At 41.6% G+C, this 13196-nt stretch overlaps 1 protein-coding gene across 2 annotated transcripts in view; it reads left to right on the forward strand.

Moving 5' to 3' along the window:
• The window catches only part of Bach2 (BACH transcriptional regulator 2), a 362229-nt gene that overhangs the window by 219404 nt on the left and 129629 nt on the right, over window positions 1-13196 (forward strand). Inside the window, exon 4 of one of the 2 annotated variants that reach the window (XM_090338427.1) lies at window positions 1097-1258. The exons of the other annotated variant lie outside the window; for it this stretch is intronic. The gene's annotated coding sequence lies outside the window, so the exon portion shown is untranslated. The remainder of the gene's footprint in view (window positions 1-1096; window positions 1259-13196) is intronic. 2 annotated transcript variants of the gene reach the window in all.

Raw genomic sequence — 13196 nt, forward strand, 5'->3', positions numbered from 1 at the left:
TCACATTTTGCCTTTCAGGAAGACTTGGTATATTTGCGAACCTCAGCAGAAAAATGTAGAGATTTGCTCCTCAGCTCATCAGGATCTGACCAAAAAGAGAGAGAGAGAGAGAGAGAGAGAGAGAGAGAGAGAGAGAGAGAGAGAGAGAGAGAGAGAGAGAGAAATCCCAGAATTGTCCTAGTTTTGATGTTTGAAATTGCCTTTTGAGAAGAAGGGTGGGGGCAGATGTTGAATGATCAAAGGTGTTGAGTGAGCTGACGTAATATAAAAGATTTCCAAGTGTGTGCGAATGGAGATATATATATATATATGTACACATGCACATATATATACACATATATATATAGCATCCTTGTAGAATCTGTAATTGAAGAAATGTTTCATCTCTATCTCTGTTGACAGAAAAGATTGCTTACTGATAATTGCTTTGCTTAAGTGTCTGATAATATGCCAGGAATGAGAGCATTCTATGTTAGGTCATCTTTAATTATGCATGTACCACCTGTCAGCTCTGAATCAGTATTAGATTAGATCCAACCATGGAGTCACTTTGGGGAGGGTCAGAGGGAAGCCTGGAAGCTGAGGTGATGTTAGAAGCAACAAAAATAGTAGTAAACATGCCTTCTGACCTGCCACTTTTTAAAAGTTCCTCAGCTGCATTGTTCTTCAGCAGGAGTAAGCCATTGTACATGTGAAAAGCCGTTTGAAATCTTGCCCAGGAAAGATAAATTACTTTGAAGGCAAATTACTGGGAAGAGGAGGGTAGTGCCTCCTCCCTTCGTACCATCTGTTGCATTTCCTTTTTGCTCCTTCTCATCATGGTAAATGAGCCAGGGAATAGCTCAGAAACATTTTTATAAGCTATGTGAGGACAGGAAATATGTTAACGATGTTAGATTTCATACATTTCAGGGGTTTTTTTCAGTAGTTGGTGGGCTTTTTTTAGAAGGACAAGTGTGGGCTGGAAGTAATGCATGTTACCCTCTGTCAGCTTTTGGTAGTTTTATTCTCACTTTTCAGGGTTGTTTGGGACTTTTTGCTGGGATGTTTAGGGTTCTTTACTGAAAGCTCTGTTGTCTCTTCTATCCTTTGATAGGACGAATTCTGAAAGGTGTTTTTCTTTGTTCACCTGCCAGATGTTTGAAGGAGGCCTGGAGGTACTGTGCCAGAGGCTAAAGGCAGAGAAGGGACAGGAAGAAATCTTTGACAGGTGTGTGAGTTATCACACGGGGCAGCCCTGATCCTCTTACCTGCAAAGGTGAGACTCTTAAGTCTGTCCATCCTCCACTCCTTGGGGAATGCTTGTGAGTGGTGGCCTGAGAAGCAAGGTGGAAGTCCTGAAATGCCTTATTTTAAACACTGCTGGCTACAGACATTGATTCAAAGCTCAGGTCAGCTGATAGAAGGGTTAGAGACATCTTTCCAATTCTACCAGAGCACTGGGATGTGCTCACTCATGGCTGTGTATGCTTCTCGATTGTCATTCAATACTTGGATGCCATTTACCTACCTGCCCTAATAAATAGTTCACTGGGAAATGCAGATTCACATGTACTTACAAGAAATGTTAATAACAACCTTTCAACTCCATACAACAGTTACTTCTTTGGGCAGGGGAGAGTGCAGCAGGAATTGAACTTGAGGCCTCGTACTTGCTACACAAGGGCTCTCCCACTACGGCATACCTAGTCCTTTTGCTTATAGTTTATTTCTCAGATAGGGTCTTGCTTGCACTTTTGCCTCATTTGGCCTCAGACTGTGATCCAAGTAGCTGGATTTAGAGTCACTACACCCAACCAAATACTTCTATTTTTGTGGTTCGTAGTGCTTGAACTTGGCCTGGGCACTGCCCTAGCTCAAGGCTACCACTGTACCCCTGGGCCTGGGCACTCTACCTGAACTCTTCAGCTCAAGGTTACCACCCTACCCTTGAGCCAAGCTCCACTTCCTGTTTTCTAGAGGTTAATTGGAGATAAGAGTTTCAGGTCCTTTTGTTCCCAGGCTGGCTTTGAACCACGATCCTCAGATCTCAGCATCCTGAGTAGCTAAGATTACAGGCATGAGCCACTGTGCCTGGCTAGATAACTTCTTAAGACAGGAGAATGCTGTGTATCCTTTCCTTGAAAGAAAAGAACCTCAGAAAGTAAAGCTAAATCCAGAAAAAAAATGAAGAAAGAAAATTTTTAAAAAGGGGGGTGGGTAGGTGGATATGGTGGTGCAAACTTGTGGGGAGTAAAAATAGGAAAATTACTGTCTGTGGTTAGCCCTGGGCAAAAGTGAGGTCCTATCTGAAAAAAGAAAAGGCAAAAAGTGCTGGTGACAGGTGCACTTGTCTAGCTAGTACAAGTCCTTGAGTTCAAACTCCAATAATGTCCTACACCCCTTTCTCCCATAAAAAGGAAAAATAGGAAAGAAAAAGCAGTGCCCTATGTTCTCTCATACCAGCTCATGTTTGCAAAATCCCTTTCCATCTACCTGGTTGTCTGTTCATTTGACTTGTTGTTAATCAAATGTCATCTCCTCTAAGAAGCTTTCTTGGATCATTTCTGGAGATTTTGCTCTCCCTCTTCAGACATCCCATAGCACAGAGCCTACCTCCTTTACAGTACTCATCTTGTCCTGCCAGAGTTTATGTATCTTTCTCTGACAAAGTTAAGAGTATCTTTAATTGTGACAGTAGAGGTCTTAAGGAAGAGCAGCAACAACTCCACTGACATTTGAAGTACTTAGACCACATTGAGACCATCAAGGCAGTATATTAGAGAAAGGATACAGACACTTAAGAGCTGTGTGCATAGCATGGGGAAAGGGCCATACATACAGTATGTTGAATACTTAAAGTTATTGAAGAAACCAAGAGATGTTAATGTGGAGAGACAAAGAAAGGAAGACAAAATATTTAGGCATTTGAAAGACTTTATTCTGAAGACAAAAGGCAGAAGTTATAGGCAAGAGAAGTTATAGGCATGTGAAGTTATCCCACTATCACAACCATAGCCACACTTGGTAGTATGGCTCATATTACCAAGAATGAGAATTGTCATGATCTTTTGGGATTGTTTCAGGTTGGGGGGCGGGGAGGAATAGGGTTGAGGGTAGTTATTTACAAAATTGCTTCACTCTGAAAAGGTTACAAACCCAATGTTTTTAACTCAGAGCCTCACTGCATTCAGAATCACTCTTAGGATGGCCTTGGGATATAATCCCCAACCTCCAGTACTCCCAGTTGGCCTGGCACATATCCACCCAAAAAGTCCAGGCTAAAGCTGGGATGAGGAACTAGTTACAAGGAGGGTGGACAGTAAAACAGGCACACTGAGTAGAGTCTCCATTTACATGCTTCCTGGCCTCTTGTAGCTGTGTGACTGAGTAGCTCCTTCAAAGCCTTGAAGCCTCTGTTGCTCACCCTGCAAAGCAGAAATAATATTGTTCACTGGTATTCCAGGAGGCTTAGAGAAGCAATAAAGTATCACACAGGATAGCGCTCGATGAGCATCTACCTCAGAGGAGGTTATCGTGACTGTTAGCCTCATTTCAGCATTGAGGAGACTGGTAGGGTGGGACCCTATACGTCCCTCTCTGATTCTGTCCCCAGAAGGTTCTCTTTCACTTGCACCTAAACCTGGCCCCAGGCCTTCAACCCCATTCTGGTACCCTGTTAATGTCAGCATGGAGCTTTCTCCACTTTTCCTCTCTTCATCTTTCTTCACTACTTACATCCTTTTCTAGCACTCTCTTCTTCATTGTCTCTACCTGATTCCCTACTGGCCTTTCCTTCATTTTGTGTAGGATTATTGTGATGAGCACAATATTTCAAAGACTAGTCTTGGTGATACCTTTGTTCTTGAACAAGAGGTTTTATGTAGTTTAGGCTGGGAAGAAGAAAGGTAAATTCTTTACCCTTTTTCCCCCTATTTCCTCTGAATTTGCTTAAGATTCTTTTTATCTATGTTAATGTTCTCCCATTCTTTCATCCCTTGGGCTTGTAGTCATTAACTTGCCAGACACACAGCAACTGATTGTCTTTATGACGTTTCTGGATTTGGGAGAGTGTCATTCACTGGGAACTTAACCCATATATTAACTCAGACGTAGCAAATTGCTAAATATATGCCTTAAGATGAAGAGCTTCAGAATGCCAATTTGATTCCCTCTTCACAGCCTCTCCCACTGAAAGGGGGTTACTGAAACAGAAAAGGCTGGGGGCAAGGGAGGGAGAGTTTCCACCATTTTCCTGAGTCAGAAATTGGAAAGCTGCCCTTCAGATGCAAACATCTCCTCCAACCATCCCACCCAACACTCAGGAGCCAGATCCTTGTTTGTCCAAGACTCACAGAGTGAGTGATAGGATCCTGCTTTCCTTCCTTATCTCTCCTGCCCTAGTCTTCTTGAGCAGCAACCACCCCTGTAGCCTTTCCTCATTTCCATTGTCCTCACAGGCTGAAGCCAGGAAATGCTGTAAAAGTAGAGATATGGGAAGAAGGAAAACAATCAAAAGAAGAAAGGCAACTGTCTTAGATGTAATGTTATGGGTATAAAGTGGTGTGTGCTCTAACAATAAATAATTGGTTGCAATGGAAATGCCGCTGAGCTTTGATACAGGTGTAAATCCAAATAAAATTGAGTTGGAAATGATGTGAATCGCCTTCCTCTAGTTGATTTCAACATGGAAGTCACACATTCTCCAAGGTACATCTCCTAGATTAGAACACACAACTCTGTGGCTTTTTACTTAGCGGAAGAATGCTTCTAGTCATTCTTCAGTTTTAAATCAGAACATTGTATTTGTTCCCTTTCAAAGGAAAAAAGAAAACAGCTTATTTCTCCCCATCTTTCATCATGCATGGTGTTTCTGTGGGAGCCATTGGCCTGGTGGAAAGAGTATGACCCCTTTATACCATGGGTCAGCTTATGTCTTAATGCTGCCTAGGCTCAGTGACTCTGAAGGAGGAGTGGCACATCTGCCCCGGAGAACAAACCCTCTCCTGCTTCCTCTTCACTTGAAACCAGTAATTACCTGTCAATCACCTGACTGTGAGGCTGTAAATGACCTTCAACTCTGAGGTCACTTCCTCCTCTGCTGAGTTGGCATCCTGAACCGCCCTGGTCACAGTTCCTTTGGGCAATGAGGTTCTCCAGGCTCTGAGATCCTTCCACATTCACTGTGGTCCCGCTTCCCACCTTTCCCTACACAGCCCAGCTCAACACAAGTTGCCTCCTCATTTCCTCTTTTCCTTCCCTCCTCTGCCTTTGTGTACCTCCATCCTGTGTGGGTCCATAGTTTACTTTCCCCAACCCTCCCCCACCTCCCCAGTAAACTTTTTCTGCCTGAACCATGTGGCAGGTTTCCTTTCCTTTCTGGAAAACTTTACAGTAGAGACAAGCCTGTCTTCTGCAAAAGGATCCTGCCCTGTCCAAACAGTCATGTGAAAAGGCATGTCTGCTAAAGCTGTTTAAAAACAAAGATGTCAGCTATGTAAGGAATTTTGTTATGAAATATAAAGATGTTAGCTTTATTTTTACAGAACTTCTTTTTCTATAATCTTCCCAGCACACTTGAGGTCATTTGCTGTCTGCAATGTAACCAGCCACCAACTTCCTATTCATTTATTTCTTTATTTTTGTTAAGTAGTTGTACAAATGGGTTGCAATTCTAGAAGTCAGGTTGTGAGTACAGCGCATTACGGTAAATGTCACCTCTTCCATTGTTTTTCATCTTTCCCCATCCTTTCCCTACCCTCATACTTCATAGTTCCTTTTAAAAGGAAACTTCTTTTTATACAAAATACCCTGGACCTTTGTCTTTTTCACAAATACTGATTTGGATTGGTTTATTTTTTCATAAACTGATAGCAGGTATTTACACTTCCATCCATCTGTCACTCCTTTGGGCTCCCACAAACCTTTGTTCCTGTCTCTTATCACCACCCCAAGTTCCAACCTATAGGTCACCATCTAGTAAAGGCCCTAAAGCAGACATAAATAGACATGACATGTTTAGCAGGTGACAGTTGCCCGTTTAGTTGACCGATAGATCTGGGAGTAAGGGCATACCTGGTATAGATAATTTCCTCTTTTTTTGTTTTGTCAGTAACAGGGCTTGAACTCTGGGCCTAGGCGCTGTCCCTGAGCTCTTCAGCTTGAGACTACTACCCTACCCCTTAAACCTCAACTCTACTTCTGATTTTCTGGTGGTTAATTAAGATAAGAGTCCCATAGTCTTTAGTGCCCTGGCTAGCTTTGAACCGTGATCTTTAGATTTCAGCCTCTTGAGTAGCTAAGATTACAGGTGTGCGCCACCGGTACCCAGCTATGTAACTAACTTTTAAGCAGAATACAGAGAAAAGGCAACGCATATTTGCAGGCCCCAGTATTGTCATTTTGGGGCAGTACTGGCATTTTTACTTGGTAAGCAGGTGTTGTTCTTCTTGTGCTACGCCACAAGTTCGTTTTAAAATAAGATCTCATTGTTTGCAATCCTCCTATTTACAATTCTTGCCATAGCTGAGATGAGAAGCAAGCACTACCATGTCCAGCTTTTTCTGTTTTTGTTGTTGTTGTTGTTTGTTTTTCAGCTTTTTCTATTGAAATGAGGTATTGTGTACTTTTTGGCTTAGTCTGGCCTCAAACTATAATCCTGCAAATCTCCATCTCCCAAGAAGATAAGATTACAAGTATAAACCAGTGGCTCCTAATATTATTACATCATGTAATACTTTAACATTTGCCTTATTATTCTTTCTTCTGTCCCAGGACCAGGACCCTTGAAGACAAATACTTTCCAACTCATTGCTATGTGTTCTGGATGTCTGAGAAGAACTTACAAATAATAGGTCTTAGTGAGTGATTGATTAAACATATATTTTCTTTACTTTGCTATATTTAATTTCAGTCTCAAAATTAAGTACCACAATTTTAAAAGAAAACTGAATTTTTTTGCCAGTACTGGGGTTTGAACTCAGAGCCTGGACACTATCCTAGGACACTTTTTGTTCAAGGCTAGTACTCTTCCACTTAAGCCACAGCACCACTTCTGGCTTTTTCTATGTATGTGGTACTGAGGAATTGAACCCAGGGCTTTGTGCATGCTAGGCAAGCACTCTACCACTAGGTATGCTCCCGGCCTTGAAAACTCTAAATTTAATTTCATTGAATTTGCATTCTTTTCAGGCACATGTTTTATTTTAGGAGAGATTCTGGAACATTGTAGAAAAAAGTGACATGGGGCCGGGAATTTGGCCGAGTGGTTAAAGTGCTTGCCTAGCATGCATGAAGACCCGGGTTCGATTCCTCGGTACCACATACATAGAAAAAAGCCAGAAGTGGTGCTGAGGCTCCAGTGGTAGAGCTCTAGCCTTGAGAAAGTCCAAGGACAGTGCTCAGGCCCTGAGCTCAAGCCCAGGACTGGCAAAAAAAAAAAAAAAAAAAAAAAAGTGACATGGATTTGTCTGTGTGTTGGGAACAAACTAGATGCAAAGAGTTTTTTAAGAACCCTCAAAAATATCTGCTTCAATTCTTTGATATATCTTCAATACCTGGGGACAACATTTGACATACAGAAGGTTCTTGGTGTTTGTTGAGTGGATGAGTGAATGAATAAACATGGCTTAAACTTTTCCTCAGGTCAAGTCGTAGAGGGTCTAAGTAATAAGGATTTTGCCCCATGTAGCTCCGTAAATGAATATAGAAAGCAAACACTAATGTCAGTGGTTAGTATCTAGTGTGCAAAAACAATAATGAAGATAATATAAAAGAATTTACGTGGGCCGGGAGTTTGGCCTAGTGGTTAAAGTGCTTGCCTAGCATGCATGAAGACCCGGGTTCGATTCCTCAGTACCACATACATAGATAAAAGCCAGAAGTGGTGCTGAGGCTCAAGTGGTAGAGCTCTAGCCTTGAGAAAGTCCAAGGACAGTGCTCAGGCCCTAAGCTCAAGCCCAGGACTGGCAAAAAAAAAAAAAAAAAAAAAGAATTTACGTTTGTTGCTTTAGTGCTGTTGCTATCATTGTCTTGAAACAAGAAGTAACAAAGAAGAATCAGCTTTTGTCACCTATCCTGTCCTTTTGTTTTACTAACCTTTGTCTGAAGTTGTCCCATTTCATGATGACTCGTGATCACATAGTTTCAAGGCACAATCTGTGCTAAAGTTGGCACAGAAAACAAAAATGCACATCACACTGCCAGGCCAAAGACTGGTGTTGCTGGTTGGAAACTATCCTTTCAGACTGAGTCCTGGTCTGGCTCCATTCGCAGTTCCTGGCCTCTCTCCTCCTGCTTGTAGTCTGGTGTTCCAGAGTCACCTGCAGAAATGCAGCTTCCACCTACATGCTGAAGACTTAACTCCATGTTATCCCCAGACTTGATTTGCCTCTGGTACCAAAATTCCTATTGATCATTTCCTGGGAATTTCCTGTATAACCCATCCAGACTAGAATTTACTTCACACCCCAATTCTTCCTGTCAAGAATAATCCCTCCACACTGCCATTCATCAGATAGCCCAGGAGCCATCTTTCCCTCTCCATACTCTACACCTCAGTTGTCTCTGAGTCCATGAATCATTTCATGATATCCAAGAAAAACTGGTGATAAGATCCCCTATGATTAACCAAAATCAGTACATATTCAAGTCTCCTATATAAAATGGCATAGTGTTGCATATAACCTATTCATATTCTCCTGAATACTGTAGAGCATCTCTAGATTACTTTTGCTAATGAACATAATGAAAATGCTATAGAAAGACTAGATGAAGACTATATTGCATAGAGAATAGTAACAAAAAATCTATACATATTCAGTACAGACACAAAGTATTTGATCTGTAATTGGTGTACATATGCAGAATCTTCAGATAAGGAGGGATAGTAGTACTACAGACATTCTCTAAGATCCTCATCTCTTCTGCAGCCCCCACCACTTGACCATTCTGAGTGTAGTCCTTTTATTGTTCTGATCTATTCTCCTTCAAAAAGCCTGAGTAATCTTCCTCAAACACAAATATGAACTTATCTGGTTAAATTCTTTAATATGACATAACTTTCATAACCTCCTCCATATTGTTCCCTGTTCATTTCTGTATTTTCATCTCTCATCACACTGTCTTCCCAAGCCTAGCATGTTGTCTGGACGTGGTATGTGTTTATTAAATGAACTGATAAACACAGAGCTTAGAAAGAGGAAGGACATCACCCAGAAACCTTAGCAAGGGTAGACAGAGATGTGGGAATGACATAATGTGTTCAAGAGAGAAGAGTTGGTCAGATATAACGTGTGCATGCGCATACATGCACACACACATACATACACACTAAACTTCCGCTTTGGCCATACCAAACCATTTTCTGTCTCTGTCTGTAAGCCTATGGTTTCACAGCTTCATGCCCTGGCTACTATCTTGCACCCTGCCTTTGGTCCATCTGGCCACTCTTTCATGAGGTCTTCCTTGACCTAACCCTCTCTGGGCAGTCTTTCAAGCCTAAAAGTGCAATTACTTCTCTACCAACCTTATACTTACCCTTTACTAGAATGCTGAGACTCCTTAATGCAGGAATATTTGTTCTGTTCTCTAGTGTCTCCCTACCAACCACCATGCTACTAGGGTAACCGTACTTGTTGACTGTAGTATGTCTGTTGTCCTTCCTAGTCTGTCAAGAGCCATGTCTCCCATTAGTAAATACCACACTTGAAACAGTGACACACACCCAGTGACTGTCAGTTGGCACTTGACTGAAGGCCAAAGGAACTGACCAACTGTCCACATTCCCATTTCATAGTGAATTTCAACTTGACCTTCTCCCTGCCCACCCTGTGCTGTTCTTCAAGTCATTTGTTGTACAGTCTCGCTCATGTTGCCACCCCTGGCACAGGCATGTATTTCCTCACTCTTATTCTCCTTGAATTAGTCAATACTGTTTTCATACCACTTCACATGGCACTCATGGTTTTATCTGGTAAAACATCACTTTGATCACATCATTTAACCAGTTGGATCTTTTAACAGCACCTCATTACTAACTGAATATGTCCAAATGCCTCTCCCTGGTATGAAAGCTTCTCTGCTATCTGCTTCTCACAGACAGCTCTCAGCAGCCAAGCTAAAAGCCACTGAGATCCACAAATGAGTCCGCATTTCATCTCTGTTGCCTGGGATGATTTTTTCTCTCCTACCTAACAAAACCTTTCTTATTTTTTATCACCAGCCCAACTCTGTTCTGACTCTTGAATCTAAAGTGACTTACCAGCCAAAAGTGACTTTCCTTTCTCTGCCCTGTGAGGACCCTTGGTTTGTATCATGCATGTGTTCCCTATTATCTGCTACTTTTTCTGTAACTATACACCACCTGAGTGCTTACTCTCTGCAGATGGTACTTTATCCATCACCCACAATTCTTCTCACCCAACCTTCAAAATTAATACCATCACTAATGATGCCTGGTCTATCTAAGGTCACATAAAAAATACTGAGGAGAGCCAAACCATAAGCCCTTCTTTGGATCACTGTAAACCTGTTAGACCTTGCACTGTAGCAACCACCTCATTCACAGTTCGAATCAACTTGTGCTTCTTAAGTAGGGAGAGGCTCTGGGCCTTGTGTATCTTGAACTCAAATGCCTCAGAGATCTAGTCTCCTTAGCTGCTCATTATACATAATTTAGTACCTTATACACAGTAAATGTGGCATGAAAGATTACCAGAGATGTCCTTTCTGTCTTTTAGTGTTTATGCTAAAGCATATACTCTATTCAAGGGTTACTGGAAAGTGGCACAGTTTTACCAGTCCCATCATTTCCTGGACTAGTTTGTCCTCTCATTCCTGGATGGCTAAATTGATCTATTCTCCTTCCTTGTAATCTGCTCTACCCTCTGCTACCAAATCAGTCTTAAAACATCAACTTTGTTACTTTCCTTCAGTAACTCTCATGCCTGGCTCTCAAGGGTCCCCACTTAATGTCATCACCCATCTGTAGAAGCATGTGAGCAGCTTATGTTCTGCTTTCCCTACCTAAGTCCTGCATGCAACCTCCTCCTGTGAAAACCCCCATCCAGATTTCTTCCTCTTTTCCCCCTCTTCCCCTCTCTCATTAACATGTTAATTGTACAGAGGACTATTATAATATAGTCATGCATGCATATAATACTTTGATCAAGTTTAACCTCCTGTATCACTCTTTCTCCTCTCTGGAACATGCCACAGTGATGACTCCTATGTGATTTTGCTCAAGAGGTTTGGTTTTCTCATGTAAGCTCTTCATCCTCACCAGCTCTGGGTTTATTGGTTTATTTAGTAGGCACACCTGAGACTGGCTTTGAACTGAACACTATTCTAGGCTCTAAGAACAGAAAATATAAGACACACTCTACCTTGGAGAAACTCAGTCTGCTACAGGGCATAGCCACAAAAGCAAACAGCATAAAGAAACAGACAATCATTTGGGAATTACCACACTCTACCCATACTTTTTTTTTTGCCAGTCCTGGGCCTTGCACTCAGGGCCTGAGCACTGTCCTTGGGCTTTCTTTTTTTGTTTTTAATTTTTTTATTATAATGAATTGAAGGGTTACAGTTATATTTGACGAATAGAAGTACATTACTTCACACATACTGATACCCCTTCTCACATTTTTATCCCCATTACCCTTCCTCTACTCCCTCCCCTCATCTTGTTTTCCCCCCTTCCCTTTCCTATTTCAAATAAACAAATAAATGTATATACAATATACCAGATAACAGGTAAGATACTGAGAATAACCAACGGACAACAAACGAGATGAGAAATAATAGTACATTGAGAACAACAATCACACATTATAAAGTTCTTGTTTCCATATCCTGGAGGTCCTTTCATTTAGCCTCATCCTATATGGCCTTATGTATCTAGGTTTTGAGTTATTGTAATCCTCTGCTAGGAGAGTCCAAGTTTTGTACTAATTATTACCAGTGAGGGAAACCATTGAGCCAATGTTCCTTTGGGTCTGGCTTACTTCACTTAATATGATTTTTTCCAAGTCTATTTCCTTACAAATGGGGCAATGTCATTCTTTCTGATGTCAGCATAGAATTCCATTGTGTATAAAGACCACATCTTGTTGAGCCAATCATCTACTTAGGGACATCTGGGTTGGTTCCATAATTTTACTATGGTAAATAGTGCTGCAATGAACATTGTTGTACTAGTGGCTTTAGTATGTTGTGGGCTTTCTCAAGGCTAAAGCTCTACCACTTGAGCCACAGTACCACTTCTGGCTTTTGTTATATATATGGTACTGAGGAATCAGACCTGGGTCTTGCTAAGCAAGCATTATACCACTAGCCTGTACCCATTCTTTACAGTCTATCCATGTCTATTTTGTTCCTGCTAAAAATCAGTATTTCCCTTTATAAACTTTTGTCATTCTAATTATTCTGCCTCATTCGTTTTGTCATTTTACACATCCTCTTATTGTTCTTTCATGTGAGTGTCTTGCTTTCTCCTACCAGTTTTATGTACCTTGAAATGTGGTCTATGCCTATGTGTTTCATACCAGCATTATCAGTTAATATTTACTGTGTAACAAAACACTCTCAAAATGTGTGACTTAAAACAGCAAGTGTTGGCTGGGAGTGTGGCCTAGAGGTAGAGTGCTTGCCTAGCATGCACGGAGACCAGGGTTCAACTCTTCAGTACCTCATATGGAGAAAAAGCCAGAAGTAGTGCTATGGCTCAAGTGATAGAGTGCTAGCCTTAAGACAGCTCAAGGACAGTGCTCAGGCCCTGAGTTCAAGCCTCAGGACTGGCAAAAAGAAAAAGCAAGCATTTATTTCTCATGGTTCTCTGAATTTACTGGGGAGTACTCTGGTTTGAATAGTCTTCACGAGGGCTGAGTGATCTGGGATAGAGATGAGTTCCAGTCCCCAACATGCCTCTGCTCTTCTGCACATTCATGGCCTGTTGAGGCTGGAATGTCACTCAGTGCTGTGTATCACATGCCTTTTGGTATTTGAGTCATCCTAGCTCATCATCTGTTTCATGCATTATAGTGTGCTTGAGCTGAGGGACCAGGTCATAATTCACTTGCATTTCCCCTAGAATGCCTTGAATAAGGGAGACTTTAATAAAACCTTGTCTTTATAAATAATGCTTTGGTGGGGGGGTTAATCTAAAGCATGCTGAGTAAATGCCACCACTGATGTCCACCCCCAGTCCATTTTTTGAA

This window comes from Megascapheus bottae, chromosome 8, assembly GCF_031878675.1.
Source record: "Megascapheus bottae isolate mThoBot1 chromosome 8, mThoBot2.hap1, whole genome shotgun sequence".
NCBI lineage: Eukaryota > Metazoa > Chordata > Mammalia > Rodentia > Geomyidae > Megascapheus > Megascapheus bottae.